At 37.6% G+C, this 25,933-nt stretch overlaps 1 pseudogene; it reads right to left on the bottom strand.

Moving 5' to 3' along the window:
* Positions 1 to 24,567: 24,567 nt before the first annotated feature.
* On the bottom strand, positions 24,568 to 25,231 carry LOC149263870 (LIMR family protein At5g01460 pseudogene; annotated as a pseudogene).
* Positions 25,232 to 25,933: the final 702 nt, after the last annotated feature.

Below are 25,933 nucleotides of genomic sequence, written 5' to 3'. Positions count from 1 at the left end.
TAATCTGATCCCGAGCTTTTTATGAATGTATATCTATATCTTCGTGTATTTTCTCTCTTCTGTGATCTTGCAGGAACTTAGTGAAGCTGGGCCGGTAAGGGAGCAGGGAGCTATTGAAGAGAGGAGCAATTGGATCAACAAACTAGCGCAAGACACAGGTTAGTTACATCCTTCCTCTTCATTTACATTTCATAAAGAAGAATACTCAAGTAGTTTTCCTTGTTTGTTTCTAAGGCACTGTCACACCTTAGAGTGGGATAGGGGCGTTCTGAATAGATACTTTTCCCAACAACAGGGAGTATAAATATAGTGAGGAATTTTCCAAAATTACAATTTTAACTATTAACGAATGGCATGACTAAAATTTACAAAAAAACATACCTTCACTTACCTTCAATGTGGATGAGTTGTGTGTAATGAAGAGTGTGGTTGTTGATGTTCGATCATGGAGTATGTAAACAAAGGAATTTGCTTTGCTTCTTTGTTCCTTTTCTACTGATGACAAGATTGGAATCTTTATTGCTACTTTTACAAATTGATTCCTACTGCAAATTGGTGAAATTATGTAGTCTTCAATCGTTACAAAACCCAATGGTACAATTCTAGTCATGTGAATAAATGTGTTGATGTCGAGCATGAAGAGAAGTCATTGGATTAACGGACATTACTGAATGTCATTAACCAATGCGAAGAAAAATCACCATTAATGTCAATGAGTACTAAGATATCTAAGTATATCTTGCGAAGTGTGAATAGATGAGCTGATGTCAAGCCACTTACAAGATCCAACTATCGAGGAAAATTGATGTATTCCCATGATTGTCAGCGAGAGAACTTGTCATTAAGGCATACAAACCTCAATGTACCAATAAGGACTCTAGCCTTGAACCTAGATAATGTGCTAATGTCGATACGCCAAGACTTGTTACAAGGGAGGCCTTAAAGAATCCTCCATCATCTAACACGAGCATAAAACAATAATTTTGAAGGACTTTGGATGAAATTTTTTGCAGTGGATTAAGACGAAAAATAAACGAATCAACTTTGTAGGGGATCTGCATGGTTTTATTGCTAGGTTACAGGTTAGTGATATCGAGGCAGGAAAATGAATGTGAAGGAAAATGAAATGAAGATTTTATTGACTGAATAAGTAGGAATGCAATGGTAAGACTGGTATCTGAAAGATTTTGAAATGGTGTGATGGATTTTATTTTGCATTCTTTATCCAAAATCATGTGATCATGCTTGGATACTTCATCTTTGAAGTTTATCTGATAATGTTCTTAATAAATGTGGTCTTAGAGACACTGTTTTCTGATGGTCAACTATTTATCTTCGTGGAACCTACAAAAACTTAGTACCTTTTCTGCAATGAAACATAATATTATCAAAAAGGAGAGGTGGTCAGTCTCTCTATTCATGAAATTTACTCAAAAAAACTAAGAATTGGTACTAATAAAACAAATTCAGGAAAGAAAATCAAATGATTTTTTACGTTTTTCGAAACTATTGCCTTAGGTTACCTATCATATCTTGTCAACAATTTATTCATTCTTTTATTAGTTTCAAATTATGATGAAATATTTCTCATAGTGTATATATCATCGATATATTTCCAACGACGCTTGAATCATCAAAAATTGATGTCATGTGATAAAGTTATTCTTATTTGAAATTTTTGTGAAACAATGAAAATAGTCATGTTTGAGTGGGACATGGCAAGATGATGCTGATGTGAAAGATTAAGTAGGGAGATGATATGGCATGTTGATTATGAATTTTTTATTAGAATGCATTGCAAAATAATATATTATTGATGTGAAAGATGAAGTAGGGAGATGATATGACATGTTGATTATGAATTTTTTATTAGAATGCATTGTAAACAAATATATTATTGAATTGAATACATAGCCGCAAAAATGTTTTTTACTTATAGAATTGTCTTTTAGCATTTACTGCATCTAAAAATTCCACATAGGCAGTTAGGTAGAACTATGCATTGTTTGTTATGAACAATTAATGAGTCCAATTTTTGAATTAATAAATACATTTTCCAAAAAAACTATCAAATACACTACTTGTTTTTTTATTATTTACTAAAAAAAATTAATGAAAGAGAGCAAATTGCATTGAACATTTTTAATTAAAAAAACAAGGTATTTTAGATTTGCTTATTTCACCTGTAAATCTTCTTTGGTTGAGCATTCTTAAAATATAGCATTTTAAGATATTCTTAAATTTTTTAATAAAACATAAACTAATACGATACCAAAAACTAATTGCACTATATTATCATATATAATTTTTATTATTATGGAGTATAATCTAACTAAATATTGTAGGTTTTAGAGAATGGTTAGACAAAGGCATTGTTGTATATAGAAATGCGCATCTTTTCAACACAATAATTGGATTTTATATTATCATATAATAACAAAACAATTGTAGAGTATAGAAATGTGCGCTTCTTCTCATAATAAATTAATAACAATGACATTTCCATGTTATTTTAAATTTATTAAACCTGTGTATTTGGTTGTCTATATGGATTGTCGATGGTGATTGAGTTGGTAGTCTCAAAGTAGCAATAAAGTAGATAACATTTCTTAACAATTTTATAAATTTGTTGTCAAATAATAATGTTAATGGTCTCCAATTATGTGAAGAAAGTGAATAAAGTAATTCTTTCCTATTACTTGAAGAAAGCGAATAAAGGAATTATTTTCTACCATAATAGAGTATTATGTAAGAGAGTACACAATATTTAACATAGACTTGTTAGCATTGTTTCCACACATAATGTTAACATATATTTATTACAATTTTAGAGTATTATGTAAAAGAGCATATTAACCTTTAACATAGACTTGTTCCCATTGTTTCCACACACAATGTTAACATAGATTTATTACAATTTTTTAATTTTAGTGTCTATATATTAGATTTCAAGATGGTTAATGTTAAGACTTGCATTGTAATTATTAGTCCCTGCCATTTGGTAGATGACATGGACTATAGTAATCGATATGGCAGGCTTGACATTAATTTTAGCTACTGCTTACTCTCCTGGCTGCGACAAGTAACCAAAGTATTTAAGTTAATAATATATGAAATATTTTTCGCCTTCTTATTTATCCTCTTCTTGAAGTGGAGAGGCCAAACCATATATTATAATACTCCATTTCCTTTGCAGCATTTTGAAGTTTTGAAGTTTTAAAAAGGTGTTAAACTAATGCTAACATTAGTTTGAATAACATTTCATGCTTATAAATTAAAAGAAAAAAACATATGTTTGGTTACATGATTACCAAAGTTGTAGTCCTTTTTCGTTACATGGTTGCCAAACACATGGTTTCCAAAGTTGTAGGGCTTGAACACATGACTTATAGATGGCTCTTAGAATATATAATATGGGAAGAAGGAAAATGTAGAATATATAATATGGGAATAAGGAAAATGAATTATATGGCCTATTCCTCTTCGCTATTTTTACCATTGCATGTACTGGTGTTGGCCCTTGCTTGTGCCCTTGCTTCACACAGCAACCGCAACTACAACAGCCCGCTTCATGCCCCAGGAACAGAGAAAAATGAGAGCTTTGCATCTCTAAGAAGAAGAATGTACCATAAGAGATTCCATATTCATCCCAACCACTCTTTATTGCAACAATATCATAAGAGATTCCATATTCATCCCAACCACTCTTTATGGCAACAATATCATCACCTGAAACATAGTCCTCGATAAGGACATGTGAGCAAGAATCTGCATATGAAAGGAAAAACATATCATTTATCTGAGCAACAAAAAGTATGGCATCTTTTGATGCTCGATATGTCATAAAAAGTCTTGAAAATGAGCCATTCTCCTGCTAATAAATATGTAAAATTCAACTGAACTCTTCTTGTTGCTTGTAGCCATTTAAAATGTCATCCTGTAACTATTTCTTAGTACTTTTTACCTGTGAAAGTAAGAACAAGGAAATAATGATAGGAAAGATTTAGAATGTTTATTTCACTATATATTTTTGAAGGTTCTTTCTTTAGATAGCTTATTAAGAGAGAAAGCATGAGATTGTGTATGCTTCGTACGAATCCAAAACTTTTATATGGTCAGTTATGGTCAATTATTCAAAGGAAAAAGATCAAGGTTATTCAAAGGAAAAATAACAAGGTTATTAAAAGGAATTTGGATTTTAACAGTGGTAGCATAATTGCTTTGCTACATAATTAAACATAATAACTTTAAACTAGGACCATTTTTCTTCTCTATTTCATTGATGCTACTTACAATTTCTGTAGACTATGTAACGCCAAACTAGATGCCTGTCAAAGTCACCCATAGGAACTGAGCAACTTCTTCCATCTCTAGACAATGCAATTGCCGAATTGGATGCCTGTCAAAGTCATCTGCGGGAATCGAGAAGCTTATGCCTGTCAAAGTCGTCTATGGGAACTGAGCAGCTTCTTCCATCATGGCAAGAAAAAAGGTAAATTGCCTCACTGTTCCCTCTTCTTAATACCTCATTGTCATGCCATTACCTCCCTTACGGACTGCGTCATTGAGTGGCCCACCGAAGCATAGAAACCTTAATAAATCTCTGCCAAAATTCTTTAATTTTCTTCAATAATCAGTTGCCATCGAAGCCCTGCTCAGCTTGATTGTAGATTCATAAGCAGATGGCTTAACGCTCATGGTTGATTAGGTCGCTAACACTTTCCGCATGATAAATCTCTGGTCAGGTACTCAGGAACCTCTGCCCAGCAAACCTATACTTTGTGCATCTATCAACGGAAGCACATAAGCAATCTGTTGATTCAAACACATAAGAAGACAAACTCAAGCCACCGTTCATAGGGGAGGGATATTAGCATTCACCTGCACTTGGGGTTTTTTGCTATATGGGTATATAGATCTATGTATCCATTAAAACCCTCACCTATTGATAGTTGTTTTTGAAACGAATGGAAATCATGAAAACAAGTTTGGCCTGCATGAGGAAAACAAGCTTTACCTTCATGAGGATGCATTTGAAAATGTTGCATGGATGAAGACGCAAGTGGCGAGCAAAGCTCTTTGGCTTCAGAGGTTGTTCAAACATGCATGTAGATGGGCAGCACTGGTTGAGCATTCATCAAGCTCACCATTACTTTTGAAGGGTCGTGTGGCAGTTACCACACTATTTGCCCCCACATCAACATTTCAGTGTGTCGTTTGGGTAGAGAGGGTTTCTATCAACTTAACCCTCTATATTAGAGTGACTGGACCAACCATTTTCTCATTGACTCAAAAGTGATATTATAGGGACCCTATTTAATATGTTTTTCAGTTGTGGCAGAGCTATCTGGAGCAGCAGATGTCCAAAATGTTGCACAAGGTAGTACTTAATTCTATTCTAAATTTGGTATTTCATCAACATCTGAATGGTGAATTTAATATTTTTTAAAATATAGGTGAAACTGGAGTTCATTCAATGCTTGAGCCTGGCAAGTTGAATGACGAATTGAAGTCAGAGAAAATATGGATTGATCCTGGATGTTTGAAGTGAAAAAGTGCAAATTGTCACTTTGATTACTGTTGCACCGCTGCCCAAAATTGTCTTGTTGTCCAAATTTAAAGTAACTGCTCCTTCGAATTGTCATTTTGTTGCATGTTATTACGGCGCGCAGTGAAGTGCTAGTAACCTATGAAAATAATGTCCTTGTTTTATTAGTTCATCAATAGCCTGCGTATTACTATTGTTATATCTAATATAATAATATTCACAACGTTTTCCTTATTGGATTTATGTATGTGTTCGTCGCTCTTATCCTGAGTTCATAATCATGATGGATATTTCCTTTCCTTATTCATAATATATTTTGGATATGAATGATTAGTGAAAAGGAATTTGAAATAATGACACAAATATGTTAATGGTTCTTCTTAGTGCTATTGTAATTTTATTAAGCTATTTTAATAGCAATTATTATTTCCCCTCTTCCTATTTCGTAAAAGCATTCTTGGTTATAGCATACACGAATTTACAAGCCTGTAATTGATATTGTAATACCGCTTAATTCTATTTCTATATTTCCCCTCTTTCTATTTGGTAAAAACATTATTGGTGATATCATACACAACTTTACAAACCTCTTGGTGATATTGTAATACTGCTTAATTATATGAATTGGTTCGCTATAATATAATAGAAGGGGAAGGGTAGCATTTATTCAGCATAAAACGGGAGCATCTAGCTTTGACTCCTACCATATTGGTCTTTGCAGCTACCATGAATGAACAGATCATTTGAACTACAACTTATGGCCTCCACATCGTTGTTCCAAGTAGTTCTTATTTATGGAAGGTGTGAGCATTCCGTCAGTAGGGCACTTGAGTTTCTGCTACCGAAGTAGGTAGCTCATTGATGGGTTCAGACATGATGAAACCACTTGTGCACCATCTAGTAGGATCCTGTGACTACCCTCCTCAGTTGCCCTACTATAATATAAACACTGAAACTAAAAATAAACACAACTATACATAGAGGTTCAAGCTGATTTGCTCGCTCGCCCTACTATAATATAAACAGTAAACAAAAACGAAACTAAAAGGAAACACAACTATACATGTAGGTTCAATCTGATCGAAAATGTATGGATCTAGGCTCCTCATGATAAAAAACCATCTCATCGGTCAAAGGTGCAACACTGTATCTGGTGGCTACAGAAAGGACTGGTCCTCAATCTCTAACCCAAGGGCACCATGCCCCTGATTCTAATACCTATGCCATAGCTCTTAGGCATGCTTCATCTACTGGGTATTCATATGAAAAAGAAGGAATTGGATCTTTATTAGGCATGCTTCATCTACTAGGTCTCGATCTGCAGAAGAAGGAATTGGATCTTTATAATGCTCAGCAGCTGGAACATCTATTTCTTGACCTAGGCATGCTTCATCTACTGGGTCTCGATCTATAGAAGAAGGAATTGGATCTTTATAATGCTTAGGAATTGGAACATTTGTTGCTCGACCTGTAGCTGGGACTGTTGCTTATGGGTCTATTGCTATTGGATATGCTTACATGGATGTTGGTCTTTCTACTTGTCCTATTCCTTGTTCTTTTATTCATCTACTGCGTCTCGATCTGCAGAAGAGGGAACTAGATCTTTATAATGATTAGGAACACGAACATCTGTTGCTGGACCTGTAACTCAGATTGCTACTTATGGGTCCAATGTTGTTAGATCTGCTGACATGGATGGTAGTCTTGCTATGTGATGAGACTGAGACTGCTGCTTATGGGTCTACTGTTGTTGGATATGATGACATGGATGCTCATCTTTCTATGTGCTAAGAGACTTTGACATGGATGTTGGTCTTGCTATGCACTGAGAGACTCTGAATACTTGCTCATACTACACAGGGACTAGCTGCCATGCAACCTCTCTTGTTTCTTTTACTAATCTTATTTTACATTTTAATAATTTCTTAGTAATGTAAGAATGTAAGTTGGGTTTGCTATTTTTACAAATAAATATTGGTAAAGAGCTGAAAATAAATAAATAAAATACTCATTATATATATATATATATATATATATATATATATATATAGTGGAATATACTTTGAAAAATAAATAGATATCTGGATAGACTATTCCTTACACAGTGGAAACTTGTGGGCTAGTGTATCATCACAACTCAAACTATGCTACAATCCAGAGTCTGTATATTATTAGGTTTTATAAGAAATACCCGCAAAACAGTGGATACTACAATAGAAAACCCTAACAGTGGATACTAATATAGTCAAAGACCAAACAAGCGGGAAAGCTACGCAATCTCATTTTTTTTATCACCACACGTTCAGCGGACTAGGCCGACAAAGGTGCCAACCATTCCAGAATTCATATACGTCGTTGGCTCTAGTTGTTTGGGTCCAGCTTTTAATATCTAAAGATGAAACTCGAACACTGCCACACTGTATTGAAGAAATCCTTTCATCTGTAAGTATGTCTAAGTATACTAGCAGTGCTTCTGAAGCGACAGTCACGTATTTTAAGTTGCCACTATCTATTACAAACAAAAGCTCACCTGCAAATTTCAGGATATAATTTTGCAAGGAAAGCCAAAGAAAATAGATCTAAGCAAGGATACAATTTCAACTCTACTAATTCCTCTAACTTGCAAGGTTTTTAAGTATTCAAGTTTTAAAGCATGTAAGTTTATAAAGTTTTACATAACTTAATATTATTATTTCAACATATGAAGTGTCTGAATTTGCAGGAAATATTCATAATAAAATTTTCATTTGGAAATTTGTAACACATATCTAAATATTAAACATTATATGCAAATTTACACCATTCATATTTAGCTTGGAGAGTTTTATTTAGCTGGTTTGCCTGACCTAACTCGTTTTCATGATGAGAAGCAAGCAATGTCACTATGAACGACATGGGCCATTCAAATTTTACGTTGTCTCCCGCATCGTAGTAACGCTCGTTAGGTCCACCTGAAAGCAAAATCATTGAAAGACAAGCCCATAGAAAATAACATTCTGTAGTAGAAATGAGTATTATTTTTATGTGGATTACAGATTTTAATAATATTTTTGAATCTGACAATTAATAAAGAAATCAATCGAAAACCATTCAGAAATATAAAACCATTGAATTGTACTATTTATTTTGGGTTGCAGCCATTACGCCAGCCAGACGACCATCAGAAGGAGCAGAGTCTCCCCTCCATTTCACTCATTGATTCAAAGGAAGATTTGCAGAGCGCTGCCCTTCGAAGAAGAGAATAGCCTTTGAGATTTCTTCATCGTAACCGATTTCTCCTGCCTTATCCGGTGCAACATTGATAAAATTTACTATTGTGAAGCCGACACAAGCAAACAATGTAATAGCCAAAGAAAGCTTCGACATTATTTCTATTGATTACTGTTCTCTGCCACTGTCGCTATAGTTTTCCCTTGTTGCTGCTCTTATTCTACTGGACTTTGTTTTTACAACATATGGTTTTGTTATAAATCATCCTTCATTTGGATTGCTGATGTTGGAAATAATAATCCCAACCACCGCAATAAACAACCTTACAGCAGCCATACTTCTTAGATGTATTTTTGTAGTGTTTGAAGATGGAAGGATTGAAGCTAGACATGAACCATTTTGAAACCAATTGAGGAATTTAAAGTAGTCAATGTACTTTGGTAAATAGATATGTGCAAGAATTCATTCAGAGACTATTGCCCACACTCGAGAAACACCTGGGCGATTCTGATCACACTCAACAACAATATAATTGCTCTGTCATGAATTAAATGTAAAATCATATGTTGACTTATATATGAATGTAAAAGTCATTTTGTAATATGTTAGAGAGTAAGAGGTTTGAGAGAAAGAGAGGGCAAGTCTCTGGGGAGAAAATGGTGGCACAAATTTTGTTTGGGCTTGTTTCACAGTTAGAATATTTTAATGTGTGTTATTTCGCCTGAAATTTTAGTTTTTGCTCAGTGAATGAGCGCTAGCCTCATGTGAATGTATTTTCATGTTTTAGAATTCAATACTAAGTTTTTATTGTTTCTCCAATGTTATCTTATATTACTGTCAGTTTTTTCCATGAGTAATTTTTGCAACTTTGAGTCTCTAATTTTGCCAAATCCAATTCTATGAAATTGGCTTCACTAATTCTCAAATACCTCATTTTAATGGAAAATATTATGATTATTGGGTTATTACAATGAAGGCCTTGTTTCTTCTCAAGCCATTTGGGATTTTGTGGAGAATGGTTTTCAAGAACCAGCAGATGCAACAACATACAATGCCTTATCTCAACAAGAAAAAGATTTGTTAAGCGACAAGACGAAGAAGGATTCAAAAGCTCTGTTTTATATTTTCCAAGTAGTTCATGAAAGTATTTTCCCAAGGGTTGCAGCAACAACAAAGTCCAAGCAAGCATGGGACACCCTTCAAACAGCCTACCAACGCATGGCAAAAGTCAAGACAATAAAGCTGCAAACGTTGAGAAGATATTTTGAACAACTTTGTATGAAAGAGTCTGAGAATATAGACTCGTTTTTTACCCATGTAAGTGGGCTAGTTACTCAAATCAGGTCTCATGGTGAGACACTTGACGAAAGAAGAATAGTTGAGAAAGTTTTGAGAAGTTTGGCAACAAGGTTTGAGGCCATTATTGTGGTCATAGAAGAGACAAAGGATCTCTTATAGTTCTCAGTGGATGAGCTTAATGCATCACTGATTTCTCATGAACATAGACTGAATAGAGGAGAAAGTTCCTCATTAGAGTAGCCTTTCAAGACACAAGTATCATTTGGTCAAGATCGAGGTAGAGGAAGATCATATGCTAGAGGAATAGGAAGAGGAAGAAGCCCACACAAAGGTGGAAAAAGTAGCCCTTCAAGCTCAAATGGAAGAGGCAACAATCAAAATCCATGTCAAGGCCCAAGCCAAAATCAAGCACAAGGTCAGAGGTATGATAAATCTAAGTTCAATGTTATTACTATAAGAAGTATGGTCATTATGAAAATGATTGTAGAAAGAAACAATATGACATTAGAACAAACCAAGTGTAAATTTCATAAGAGAGAATCATAACCATGATAGCATGTTTTTAGTTTGTAATGTAGCACAAGAAAAACATAGTGATATATGGTATCTAGATTTAGGGTGTAGTAATCACATGTCAGGAAACATAGAAATGTTTTCTGATCTAGATGAAATTGTGAAATCTGAAGTGACATTAGGGATTGATAGCAAAGTCTCTGGCATCAGAAAATGAAGAGTTAATATCCTAACACAGAAGGGGGAGAAGAAGTACATCTCAGATATTTACTTTGTCCCCAGTCTAAAACATAATCTCATGAGCGTTGGACAACTCATGTATAAAGGTTACAATGTCTTCTTCAAAAATGATGTGTGCACAAGTTTGGATAGGCCTCCAAGTAGACAGCTGATTGCAAAGGTTCAGATGACAAACAATAGAATCCCCCCAAAAAATAATATCAGATTTGCAGAAAGAAGGTGCACAAGAACAACTATCTATGAACTCACAAGAATATGGAAGAAAAGAGGCAGTTGTCACACAAGTAAACTTTCAAGCAAAGGTAAAAGATGAAAAATGGTTATGGCACTTGAGATTTGGACATCTCAACTTTGGAGGTTTGAACTTGCAGCATAGGAAAGGCATGTTGAAAGGACTGCCACTCATCGAAAAACCAGATAGCATATGTGAAGAACATATCTTGGCCAAGCAACATAGAGAGACATTTCCAACAGGAAAGTCAGTGAGGGGAAAGGCACCTTTGGAGACTGTCCACTCAGATTTATGTGGACCAATGCAGACACCATCAATTGATGGCAGTCACTATGTATTGATCTTCATAGATGACTACATAAGGAAGACATGGGTCTTTCTCCTAAAATATAAAAGTGAAGTGTTTGAGCACTTTCGCCAATACAAGGCTCTTGTTGAAAAGCGAAGTGGACGCTACATCAAAGTCCTTCGCATTAACAAAGGTGGTGAATACATCTCAAATGAATTCCTTCAATTTTGCAGGGAGCATGGAATTCAAAAGCAATTTACAACAAGATATACACCACGGAAAGATTGTGTGGCTGAAAGGAAGAATAGGACCATTACGGAAATGGCAAGGAGTATGTTGAAGGCAAAGGATTTTCCAAATGGATATTAGGTTGAAGCTCTCGCTTGTGCAACATATATCTTGAATATATGTCCAACCAAAAGTATCCAGAACATTATTCCTTAAGAGGCATGGATTGGAAGAAAACAAAATGTCACTTACATGAGAGTTTTTGGATGTGAGGCTTATGCACATGTCCCTGACGAGTTAAGGGAGAAGTTGGACATCAGGGGGGAGAAATGTATATTTGTTGGATACAATGATGAATCCAAGGCATACAGGCTCTACAATCCATCAACCAAGAAGGTCATAATAAACAGAGATATGCAGCTCATAGAAGAGGAAGCATAGGATGGAAGTTTAGAGAAGACAATCAATGTCAAAAAATGTATACCACATGAGGATAGAGAGGAATTAACAGTTGCAAGTAATTCCTCAATAGTGACTCCCTCTAATCCTATTCAAGCATAGAAAAGCAGGCAACAAGAAACACCATCAACAAATAATAGGACAGTTTCGTGTATCCAATCAAGTGCTTCTCCAAGCACACCGTGAAGCATGACACCAAGTGACATGTCAATCCCATCTTCAGCAAGCACAAGAAGACCAAAGTTCAAAAATTTGAATGAAATTTATGAGCAATATGAAGTTGATAGTAGCGCAGGTCAGAATTCCTTATTTGCATTATTTTGTCATGTAGATGACCCAATCCACTTTGAAGATGCAGTCAAAGAAGAAAAATAGGTTGTGGAAATGGAGGAAGAAATAGAAGAAATAGAAAGAAATGACACATGGGAGTTAGTGAGCCTTCTGAAAGGAAAACATGTCATTGGAGTGAAGTGGGTCTATAAGACCAAAAGAAACATTGAGGGAAATATTGAAAGGCACAAAGAAAGGCTAGTTGTCAAAGGATACAAGCATCAACATGTAAGAGATTACATGAAGACATTCATGGAAATCGCGCGGATGTAGACAGTGCGTGCAGTTGTGGTGACTTTTGCGCAACACAAATGGAGAGTGTATCAATTGGATGTAAAATCAATTTTCTTGAATGGAGTACTGAAAGAGGAAGTGTATGTCACACAACCACCTAGTTATGAGGTTGAAGGCCAACAAGATAAAGTGTATCGGTTGAGGAAAGATCTTTATGGATTGAAGCAAACACTGTGTGCATGGTATAGCAGAATAGATGCCTACTTGTTGGACAATGGTTTCGACAAATGTGACGGTGAGCCTACTCTCTACATCAAAGACAGTGAAGGTAAGATTTCCATTGTCGTCTTATATGTAGATGATTTGATTTTTACATTCACTGATGATTTATTCATCGCTGATTTCAAACAAGTCATGAAGAGTGAATTTGAAATGATTGACTCAGGATTGTTAAGATATTTTTTGGGCATAGAAGTGAAGAAAATAGAAAATGGAATTTCTATCTCTCAAGCAAAATATGTGGCAGAAATTTCGGAGAGGTTTAAAATGCAGAACAAAAAGTCTGCACCAACTCCAATGCAATATCTTGTTTCCAAGATATCCCCCAAACCCAAGCAACTCCAACCAAAAACGTCCAAATTATATAGTGACTGGGAAACTCAAAGTGATAGAAAAAATAATAGTGGTACAACATATAATAATGTGAGCATGAAATATAAGTAGATACTCAAGAAATGTAGAGATAAATGCTAAGCCATTTTATTATACTGGGTAATGAAAAGAGTACAAGAGGTGATCAGACTGGTAAAACCTCGACTTGCACAAGGCAAGTGAAGAAATACACTGAACTATGTCCAAGCTATTGGAGAACTGTCGTGCTACTACCACTATTGGAAATCAAATGAGGATTTGGCATTGTTCCCCTCGTCAGAAAATTCTGAAACTCTGGAATCAGACTCTACTCAAGAAACCCAAAAAAACCCAGAAATATTTTCTGAAATAGCTGACCCCCAAAAATCACCCCCTTGGGGATCTACTCTATCCCTCAAGGCTCTGTGTTTCCATTTAATAGAATCCTCTAAAACTCCACCTGAAACTTTGCTAAAATCCTCCAATATGCAAGGGCTGATCCCCTGCTCAATCTCCTAGCTCAAATCCTCCGCCAAACCCTCAATCCGGAACACCCACCAAAAGAACCGCGTCCCTCTCTCAAGACTGCACAGTTATCCAAAATGCTCAGTTCTTCCTCCCTCCAAAGATCAATCCTCCTGCAAAAGACTGCTAAAAACTACCATGCCCGAGCAGGCACTCGAAGTCCCCTGGGGCTAAGGGTGAGATCTCCGAATGGAGACACTTGATGCACTAAACAGTGTTGTAGACTAGCTAAATATCCAACATGCTCTAAGTCGAAGTGACTAACTCAAATGCACATAATCGAATGAAAAAATGAGGAGGCTCCCCTCTCCTTTATAGCGTTGGCCTCTCTCAATCCCAAGGCCCACCTCCTCCAACACAGTCCCTCTCTTGCTGTGTGTTCCTTTCCATCTGCGCAGTCCATCCAAGTGTCTGCGTGGGCCCCATCTCTACATGGTCCTTTGGCCCCCTTGGCTCGCCTTTAAGTCACAATGTTGTGCTACGAGGGAGTGAATTTATTCTAAAGGTGAGTTATGTCCCCCTTTTCCTCACTTTTTTATTTATAAATAACTATAGTAGCCAAAATTGAGCAAAATCGAATATTCCAATTAGCCATAGCTAATTAGGAATATTACAATCTACCTCGGCAAAATGTTTCTTGTCCTCAAGAAACTAAAGTGATGGATGCTGCAAAATTTTCTCACTCTCTCAATTGGCATCCTCATCCAGTAAATTCTTCTACCTCACCAAGAATTCCCAGACCGTCCTGCTCCATAGCTGTCTCTCCCTGGGATCAATAATAGCCTCTGGCTACAACACCAAATGCCCCTCATCATCTGTGGGTGATATCTCATCTGTCACTGTCCCATGTTGTCCCAATGCCTTCTTCAGGCATGATACATGAAAGACGTTATGAATCTTGTTGCCTTGGAACAACTCTAACTCATACGAAACCTGTCCAATCTTGCGTATCACCATATATGGTCCATGAGAACCTCTCTCTAATGGCCCTGTAGGTTTTGCTAAACCCCTGATGGTCTACCAATAGTGAATCATGGATGTATGAAGTATCTTATTCTTGAGCTGAGTTTTCTCAGTCAAGAAGATCCGGTGCCTATAGTAGATGATCTCATCGACCACCCTGTACCTATCATCTTCCACCTGCCCATCCAGAACCTCACATGAAAATCTATCCTTGGTGTACTCCACTAAGATTCGAGCCCTCCAATTTGCGTCCAAGTTCATAAGAGACAACGTGGCTGGTCTACGTGAAAGGGCATCTGCTACCACATTGTTCCTACCCTTGACATACTCAATGTCAAACTCATATGCTTGGATCTTACTGATCCACTTCTGCTGCCTCTCCTGTAGCTGCTTTTGCTCGAAAAAGAACTAGATATTGTTGTGATCAGTTGTCACCCTGAACTTGTTACCCACTAAATACTACCGGAACTTGGCCAATGCATGCATGATGCCCATCATCACCTTGTCGTATATAGAATACAACCTCTCATGCGAAAGGAGCTTTAGGCTCTCAAAGGCTATAAGGTGACCTCCTTGCATCAATACTGCCCAGATCCCCTATCCCGATGCATCACAATCCAAAACAAATGACTGCGAAAAATCTGGGAATACAAGCACTCGGCAGCTGCTCATCACCTCCTTGAGCTTGTCAAAGGCTCGCTGTGCTATGTCTGACCAACTCAATGCCCCCTTCCTTGTCAAGTCTGTCAGCGGTGTAGCAAGTTGTGAGAAACTCTTGATGACGTTCCGATAGTAAGTACAAATACCAATGAATACCTGAACTTCTGTCACGTTCCTCGGCTCTGGCCAATCTCAGATGGCCCTAATCTTCTCCTGGTGGACTCTCACTTCATCCACCCTATGATGTGTCAGAAGTACAACATCTCCGTCAATCCAAAATCACACATGGAGAGCTTGGCATAGAACTAATGCTCCTACAAGATGCGCAACACTATCTCAATGTGCTGGAGATGCTCCTCCCAAGTCCTGTTGTAAATGAGTATATCACCAAAGAATACCAACACAAACTTCCTCAAGTGACTGCGGAAGATATTATTCATGCAAGACTAGAATGTAGCTGGGGCATTGGTTAGCTCGAAGGGCATCACCAAAAACTCAAAGTGCCCATAGTGACATCTGAAGGTGGTCTTGGGAATGTCCTATTCCCTCATTCGAATCTGATGGTACCCAGATCTCAAATCAATCTTTGAGAAGAACTGGGCTCCTCTCAACTCATCCATCAACTCATCGATCCTAGGTATGGGGTACCTGTTCTTCAGGGTCTTCTTGTTCAGGGCTCCGTAGTCAATACACATGCTCAATGTGCCATCCTTCTTCTTCAACAACACCACAGAAGAAGCAAAAGGACTCGTGCTTGGCCAAATGTGCCCAAGGGCCAGCAACTCCTGAATGGCCCGATTAATCTGATCCTGATAGGGCTTGGGATGCCTATAAGGGGTAGTAATCACTGCTTGTATGCCCTGCTCAAGCTCAATGGGGTGCTCAAACCCCTGGTCCGGTGGCTGTCCTGGCAGAATCTCCTCAAATACTATGGCATACCAGTCAAGGATGGATTGTACCTCTGGGTGCACTATTTGCCTTGTAGTCCCTACCTTTGATGCACGCAGCTCCACTACCTAGTCTATGTCTCCTTCCAGAAGATTGCCTCCATCCGATGAGCCGAAACAGTCTAAGGCGGATATGTGTGTTGTCCCTGTATCTTGTCATGCTTTCCTGTCTTCTCATCATCCCACTCCATATCTAGGGTCTTCCAATCCGTCGTGACCTTCCCTAGAGTGATAAGCCATTGAACACCCAATATCATGTTGGTGTCTGAAATATCGACCACGAAAAAGTGGTCAGTCAGTGTGTAGGTGCCCATTATCACTGATAGCTCTGGAACATAACGAGCACACACCATGGTCTGATCTCCTGGGACCAAAACTAAAAATCCATCGAAGCTCTATGTCTATATACCTCTCCACTCAACCATCTGTGCATCGATGAAGTTGTGGGTTGCCCCAGTATCAACCAAAACTGATACCCACTGGCCACGTACCGTCCCTAGTACGTGCATCGTCAAATACATGGAACTTCTCGCAATGCTGAAAGGGTCCCTCCGGTAGGTGAAAAAACTGCACCACCCAGTGCTAGTGGTGGAGGTGGCAAACAATCCTGCATAACATGACTACCTCATGCCTCCACATCATCCTCCTCATCGTCTTCCTCACTGCTCTCGGAGAAGACCTCAATAAAATGTTCTTTGCCAGTAGCACATCTATGTCTTGGTGCCCACGACACTTGACAGCTGAAGCACAACTGCTTCTTCTTCAACTCCCTCCTAGCATCATCATCAATATGTGTTCATCCTGGATTCCCCTTTGGAGGCGGAATCCTCACATCCTTCCCCTTAGTCTGGAAAGCCTGTCTCTGGGGGTAAGGTGTCTGGGTCCTGCGTAAGGCATCCTGTAAGTCTCGGGTTCTGCTAATAGCATCCTGGAGTGTGGCTGGTCTAGTGGACCTGAATAGACCCTGAAGTGGCTCTGCTAACCCCTCAACATACATGTAGATCCTCCATGTCGTGGATAGATCTGGCACCATCAATAAAATCCTTAAGAAGTCTGCAATGTAAATCTCTAGGCTCCCTATCTGCTTGAGCCTTTTTAGCTCAATTAAGTGTTGTTTCAGATCCCTCCGGTCAAACCTCTCCATCAATCTCCTGGTAAACTCGGCATATGTCATCACTGTGGAACGTTCGAGTGTAACCATCCCATGGAACCACCAATCCTGTGCCTCACCATCCAAATGTAATGTCGCCACCTTGATGGCCTCTGCCTCTGGCATCTGGTTAAGCTAGAATTCGATGTCCAACTTCTCCACCCAAGACCTTTTCGAACTATTTGATGAACCATCAAACGTAGGCAAGTGGAATCTACTAGCTATGTGGTGGGTGTCTCCATCATGATAATGCTGGCGTCCTCTGTGATGGTCACGGGGTCTACTATCCTGCTGGAGCTGAACAAATTCTCTGAATGAGAGAGCATCCCTAAACTCCTACCCATAGGCCTAGTGCTTTGCAAAATAATCGCCCATATGACTGGGCTCTTCCTCCTACTCTGCTCCGGCCCCCATGTCTGCTCCTAGGAAAGTGGGCATGGTAGAGTGTATAGGGGCATGTGAGGCCACCTGCTGAGTAGTATCTCGTTGAGTGGCACCCTACTCTCGAAAATGATGAGATGCACGTGATCCATCTCCAACCTGGAAAACCCATGGGCTGTCACCCTGTCTAGCCTCCACTGCCATGAATCTCTGCCCCATCACCTTGACCTAGCTCGACAGATCCTGCATTGATTTGAGGAGCATGTCGACAAATTTCTTCTCGTCATCAACTTCCATCGAATCCTCCTGCTCATAGGATGCTCCTGTTCTATGTTGACCACCCAAACATAGTGTCGACCACCCGAACATAGTCTCCCTCTCTGTAGGTGTTCTCCAACCTACGCAGGTAGTGTCTCTGTATCTCCTATCTCTGTAACAGATGTAGGAATTTTCCCCCGGTGTCATAGATTGCTAGCTCCACAGGCTGAGCCAGATCTATGCTCTGATACCACTACAATATCTCGTTTCTGAGATATCCCTCAAACCCAAGCAACTCCGACCAAACACGTCCAAATGATATAGTGACCGGGAAACTCAAAGTGATAAAAAAAAATAGTGGTACAACATATAATAATGCGAACATGAAATATAAGCAGGTACTCAAGAAATGCAAAGAGAAATGCTAAGCCATTTTATTATACTGAGTAATGGAACAAGAGGTGATCAGACATGTAGCACCTCAACTTGCACAAGTTAATTGAAGAAATACACCCAGAATAGCAAAGGAATGGCCTCTCTCTGAACTACGTCCAAGCTACTGGAGAACTGTTGTGCTGCTGCCACTACTGGAAATCAAACGAGGATTTGGGGCTGTTCCCCTCCTTAAAAAATGCTAAAACTCTGGAATAAGACTCTACTCAAGAAGCCCAGAAAAACCCATAAAGCTCTTCTTAAATAGATGACCCCCGAAAATCACCCCCTTGGGGATCTACACTGTCCCTCAAGGCTCTGCACTGCCACTGAATAGAATCCTCCAAAACTCCACCTGAAACTCTGCCAAAATCCTCCAATATGCAAGGGTTGATGCCCTGCTCAATCTCCTATCCCAAATTCTCCGCCAAACCCTCAATCCGGAACTCCCACCAAAAGAACTGCGTCCCTCTCTAAAGACTATGCAGTTATCTGAAATGCTCAGTTCCTCCTCCCTCCAAATATCAATCCTCCTACAAAATACTGCTGAAAAATACCTTTCTTGAGCAGGCACTCAAAGTCCCACAGGGCTAAGGGTGAGATTTCCGAACGGAGACACTCGATGCAGTAAACAGTGTTGTAGACCAGCTAAACAACCAACGTTCTCTAAGTCCTCTCCTTTATAGCATTGGCCTCTCTCAATCCCAAGGCCCACCTCCTCCAACGCAGTCCCTCTCTTGCCACGTGTTCCTTTCCATCTGTGCAGTCCATCTAAGTGTTTGTGTGGGCCCCATCTCTGCATGGCCCTTTGGCCCCCTTGGCTCCCCTTTAAGTCACAATGTTGTGGTACTAGCGAGTGACTTTATTCTAAAGGTGAGTTATGTCCCCCTTTTCGTCACCTTTCTATTTATAAATAACTATAGTAGGAAAAATTGAGCAAAATAAAATATTCCAATTAGCCATAGCTAATTAGGAATATTACATCCAACTGTCATAGGGTTGAAGTTGGCAAAGAATATTGCTGCAGCAATGTCAATCCGACATTATACAAAACCATGATAGACAACTTGATGTATTTGACCACCATGAGGCCCGATCTAATGTATGCAATAAGTTTGGTGTCAAGGTTCATGGAGACACCCAAGGAGACACATTGGAAAGTAGTGAAAAGGTTTTTGAGGTATGTCAATGGAACAAAATAGTCTTCCATTTTGTACACAGCGACAAGTGATTTCAAGCTGGTTAGTTACACTGATAGTGATTGGGCAGGGAGTGTCGATGATAGAAAGAGCATGTCAGGATATTTTTTTCATTTGGGTTCCAGAGCCATTTCATGGGCCTCCAAGAAGCAGCCAATGGTTTCATTCTCAATAGCAAAAGCTGAATATGTCGTAGCAACTATAGCAGCATGTCAGGCAGTCTCGATGAGAAGGATGTTGAGGGATCTTCATCATGACCAAGAGGGCACGACAACTATTTTCTGTGACAACACCTCAGCAATTGCATTGTGAAAGAATTATGTCTTCCAAAAGAGGACCAAGCATATTGATGCTAAATATCATTTTATTAGAGAATTGATTAACACTGATGAAATTGTGTTGCAGCACTGCAGGTCACAGGAACAATTTGCTGACATATTCACAAAGCCATTGGCATGTGAATTTTTTTTTATCTCATAAACTATTTGGGAATTGCTAATGGTGGCAATTGTTATTAACGAGTAGTGTTGGAAATAATTATCCCAACCGCCGCAATAAACAACTTGACAGTAGCCATAATTGTCACACGTATTTTTGCAGGTTGCATCTCTATTTGAAGATGGAAGGACTAAAGCAGGATGTGAACCATTCTGAAACGCAGCAAGGAATTTAAAGAAGTCAATGTACTTTGGTAAATAAAGATGGTCAAGAATTCATTCAGAGACTATTGCCCACACTCCAGAAACACCTGCACGATTCTGATCACACTCAACAACAACATCATATTAATTACTTATGTTGACTTATGTAAAATCATATGTTGACTTATATTATGAATGTAAAAGTCATTTTGTAATAGGTTAGAGAGTAAGAGGTTAGAGAGAAAGAGAGCACAAGTCTGTGGGGAGAAAATGGTAGAGAAAAGTTTGGTGTGCGCGTGAAAACAACAGTTATAGTATTTTACTGTGTTATTAGAAATTTTGTCTTTTACTTAGTGAATGAGCCGCAACCTCACGTGAATGCATTTTCATGTATTAGAATTCAATACTAAGTTTTTATTGTGTTTTTCCAACCTTATCTTGTTTTGTTCTCAGTTTTTGCATCTTTGAGTCTTTGTAATAGCTCTGGTAAATCCAGGTCCATGAAATACAAGTCTTTAGCGGTGCACGAAGCTAGCTGTGTGAAAGTAGATTTTCCAAAATCATAAATATCTACCCCTCCCTGAAAGTTAAATTTACTAAATATTTCTAACAGTTGACTATACCGAAAAATAGCTAAACTGAAGGGGCCGTTGAATATTGAAGAGGAATAATCAGATCATAATTGAAGAATGGTGTGAGTCTCTCGTGATAAATCATAAAGAGGAATAATCAAATCAAAATTTGAAGAATGGTGCGATTCTCTCGTGATAAATCATGAACACGAAAAACGTCGGAAGACATCTGGACAACTTTATCAATAGATACCAAACCCATAACGACCCAATTTGAACGGTAGCAGGCAAAAACCTTTGATTCATTATTAGTTTGAATTTTAGGGTTATTTGGTTGTTTCTTAGTATATATTCCACTTGATCAAGCCCATATATTCAAACCATTGTCAGATCTTGAAAGTTGGTTTTATAATTATGATTGATGTGATGAAGCTCGCATGCTTATGTGGATTGGAAATTCCAAGATTATTTCATAATCTGGTCGTGAGGAAAGAGGTAGATGATTTTATCTCTCCTAAAGGTTAGATCATTTTAGAATCTGACAGTTAGGTCAAGAAAGAGGCAGAATATTTTATCTCTCCTAATAGTTACATTTCAAATTGTCAGATTCAGAAAATATCATAAAATGTGCAAGTTCATATATCTAATCTATTTACCAATCTTTTTGAAAAGCTTAGAATATATTGAAAGATTTAGGATAGAGGAGTATACCTCAAGATTTCAGTTGGGGTGATCAAATAACAACTAAATTGGACATAAAATCACAAAAATTTAACTCACATAGAACACAGTAATTGGAACTAATTTGGAGCTAAAACCACAGAAATTTAACTCACATACAACATAGTAAAACAAAGTAAAATTTGGGAGCAACAAAATAGAATTTTAGATTATAATTCTAATACATGAAATACACTCATATGGGGACTACCTCTCCTTCACCAAGTAAATAAATCACCAGGAGTTTCCCAGTAGAAACTTGACTAAACCAAGAGTGAACATAATAAAACAAAGTAAAATTTGGGAGCAACAAAATAGAAATTTAGATTATAATTCTCATACGTGAAATACACTCATATTTCACACTCATACAAAATAGAAATTTAGACTATAATTCTAATACGTGAAATACACTTATATTTCACACTCATATGGAGACGATCACTCCTTCACCAAGTAAATAAATCACTAGGCAGTAACTCTTGATGGACTTAACTAAGAGTGGGGTTGAATCAATTTAGTATATTTATGGACATTAATAATTTTATTAAATCCCACTAACTAAACCATTACTTAGAAAATGATGACCATCAATTTGAATATGTGACCAACAATTAATAAGAAAACTAAAAACATCATATCAACACATAATAATAATGCATACTGACACTAAATATATGTGGAAACTCAAAAAGGAAGAAAACAATGATTTTATTATTGTTGTGATGTGAAGGGAAGCTCTTACTCATTACATTTGATTTTCTGTAGGCCGCAACCTAGATGTTGCTACCTCAATTTTCTACAAGCTGCAACATGCAAGGAAGCTTCAACTTCTATATGTTTTTTGTAGGCTAAAATGAACATGAGGCTCATATCTCAACTAACTCCAACTGGATATTTATCAAGCCTCAACTTGAAAGGAGACTACCATCCCCTGACGCAAACAAGAAATAACAATGTGTTGGTTTACAAGATTATAAATTATGCATATCTCGATCTTCATTTCTGCATCTTCTTCCCTTCAAATCTGCTTCACATTAGCTTCATAAGTTTGAGGTAACTAATGCATGATAGTTCAATCATCTCTCTCTCATTCTTCCATTCTCTCACATATTATGCCTTCCAAAATTAGGTCTTTTATAGAAATAGTTTGTTGGTTGTTTGTATCCCACATAGCAATATGAAGTGAATAGGCTTGACTCTTTTCCTTCCACTCATTCGTTTCCAAACTCTTTAGATCTTGAATATTAGAACACAAAAATAAATCATCCATCCAATATTAATCACAGCCATATGTAAAGATTAAATGAATTAATCTAATGTCAACAACGAACAACAATATTTATTCTTAATGCATCACAAAAATCTTTGCAACATATTTGCCTTTGCCTTGGAGTCTTTCCTTTAAATCAAAATAATTAAGCTTAATCAAACATTTCACATCACAAAATCTTCATTAAGTAATCGCTGCAACATTATCACATCGAGGCTCCACTAGGGTAGCAATACCATACCACGTGGGTTCATATTGGGGGATATATATTGAGGAAAAGATGGGATAATATATTGGGGAATATATAGGGGGTAAAGGGTTTTTATATTGGAAGGTATAAAAAATGGAGTTCAAAGATAATGAAAAAAATATAAAGTGGTATAAAAAATGTTAATGAAAAAATGGATACCTACAATATCTAGTGGAAATAGGGGTCTTTTAAATTGGGAAGTTGTATTGAGTTCGTATTGGTAGGGGCTTAAATAATGTGATTTTTAGGGGTATTTTCCAATATGTAGTCAAATTAAGGTTATTGTTTAATATGCCGCAAATGCACGTGATAGGACAAAGGTTCATTGAGTGAATCCCCCATGCATTATCCAAGCATCAAGCCATCAACATGCCATCAAGGTATTTGTTTCTCCTTTGTCCATTGCTCTACTTCTCGTTTTCTTGTTGTTCCTATTCTCCTCCTTTGCCATCAATAACAATATTTCTAAGAATCTCCCCCTTTGGCATTGATGGCAACACAGTAGTCCTCCCCCTATTGTCCTCAAACATATTTCTCATTGTTGCACATGACCTTTGCTTACCTCCCCCTTTGACATCAATGACAAGGGGTTATAGATGTCTTGTAGCTTGTAAAACCTGTCATCATTTCTTTAATGCTTTAAAACCTACAATGTATTGTTTTGCATCATTGAGTGAATGCTACTTTAGAATGAATGTTTCTCCATAAACATTGTTCTAAAAGTGCTACAAAACTCTTTTGAGAGAACACTTAGGCAGTAAGTGCATTGCACGATGTTGTGAAAGGATATGAACACATAGACCATTAAATATATGAGACATTAAATCTGCGAGGCATGCATTGTAATGTGCTAACAACCAGATATATGGACTCATTTGAGGTTGGCATGTATGAATGCATATTTCTAAAATTTGATACTCTTTCAGGCTCATGACTAGAATCGTCATGAGATTTTCAACAGTTGATTTATCCAAATTTTGATCCACACGCTACAACACATTAATCAGGTTATAATCGACCTCATGCACATCGAATATTACAGTACTCCATCGCACTACATTCAACAATTTTAATACACCATTAAACTCTGGCAACTCAACTTGTCATTAACATGCAGGAAAATATGAATTTGGCTCTCATTCACATACTACAACCATTCACATGAATGGAAACAGCTCCTTTGTTTAAAGGCACCGCATGCTCATGGATAGCATCATAAGGCACTTCATCTAGAAAATTATTCTTTCCATCACCCACATGAATGGAAAGAGATCCTTTGAATAGCAAATGAGCAGCATGTCCCTTCATTATCAATTTAATAGACCTATCCTTTAGCTAAGAAATGTGTTCTACTCCCACTGTTCTTGCAAGTGTAACTCTGGAATCACATGCAATTGTAAATGTATTTAATGCCACACAAGGATTCAAGAGTGATCAAAGATCTCATGAGAAACAGTTGCTTGGACCTACACAATAGAGGTTGTCGAACAAAAATTGGATGATACTGATTGAATAGAGAAAAAATAAGCCCCACAATGAAAAGGAAGTAGTTCATTAATGTTCCACCCCAATTCATTTGATGAATTGTTATAAAACCTATCCTTAAGCCAAGAACCATTGTCCCTGTTATCAAAACAAGGAGGAGATAGACAAAAAAGAAAGAAAATGCTACAGTTCCAAGAAGCCCTAAAAAAAGTAGCTTGATGAAAACCTCATTAATAAATGGAGAGATAGGAGGATTAATCAACATTTATAACATAATGTGCACAACCCAATCCATCGAAACAATAAACCCAAATATTACAAGTATTAATCTTTCTAAATAGCTAAGCACTGCTAAAGCCCACGATGAATCAACCTTTTCACCCTAAGGGTAGATTTCCTCCAAAGCGTTCACATCTTCTTAAAAGAAAACCTTGTTAACTTCCTTTACATTTCTTTCAACCATTTTCTACCTTTGCTACCACTTCTCTTCTCTCCCATTGAAGTGAAGCAACTGCCTCTTTTACCTATCTTGCTCACCTCCCTAATTCGGTGGCCTCCTTGATATACCAGCAATTGTAGTAAGAGAAAAAACATGTTCAGGAAAAGTTGTATTCATGGTCCATGCAATCTTCTGATAATGCATCAGTTGTGAAGAACCAAAAAAAATTTGAATTTCCATTTTTTCCTACTAGACAAGAATATTTTTTACTAAAAGACTGAGCCAACTGCTTCAAGAGTTAGTAATTGAAGAATAAGAAATATTTTGTATAGCAAATTTGACTTTACCAACAAGGCCATAAAGAGTGCCAAGCATGAGACAAACATCTATAGTAGTCACAATGACCCACTTCAAAGCACTGAAAACTCTATTTCCAAACCTCTTGTTTTGATCACCTTCAGAATATAACATGGAAAATACTAGCATCACATCAATGATATATGTTTCCAAACACAGATCCTTCATAAGGAATGTTAAATTGCATGCCCCATTTCACATTGCATGTCTACAAACTTGACAATTTGCAACATCTGCAGGTAACATGAATATGCATTTGGCCACTAGAAGGCCCTAAACGACCACTAGCTTTGAAAATTATGCTTGCTGAGGTTATCAATTTCTAGATTTCTCATGGAATTATATATCGGCCAAAACTACAATGGATACCTGGGAAAAAAGAGAGTCGAGAATTCTCATGTGAATTGAAATTCATGGTAGATTGAACCCTTCCCTTTTCCCTTGCAGGAATCCTAGTATTAACAATTAT

This window comes from Pinus tabuliformis, chromosome 6 (genome assembly GCF_031772625.1).
Source record: "Pinus tabuliformis cultivar Carrire ecotype Pingquan chromosome 6, CPIR1, whole genome shotgun sequence".
NCBI lineage: Eukaryota > Viridiplantae > Streptophyta > Pinopsida > Pinales > Pinaceae > Pinus > Pinus tabuliformis.
The sequence above is the reverse complement of the archived record's forward strand: the minus strand, read 5'-3'. Positions and strand labels throughout refer to the sequence as shown.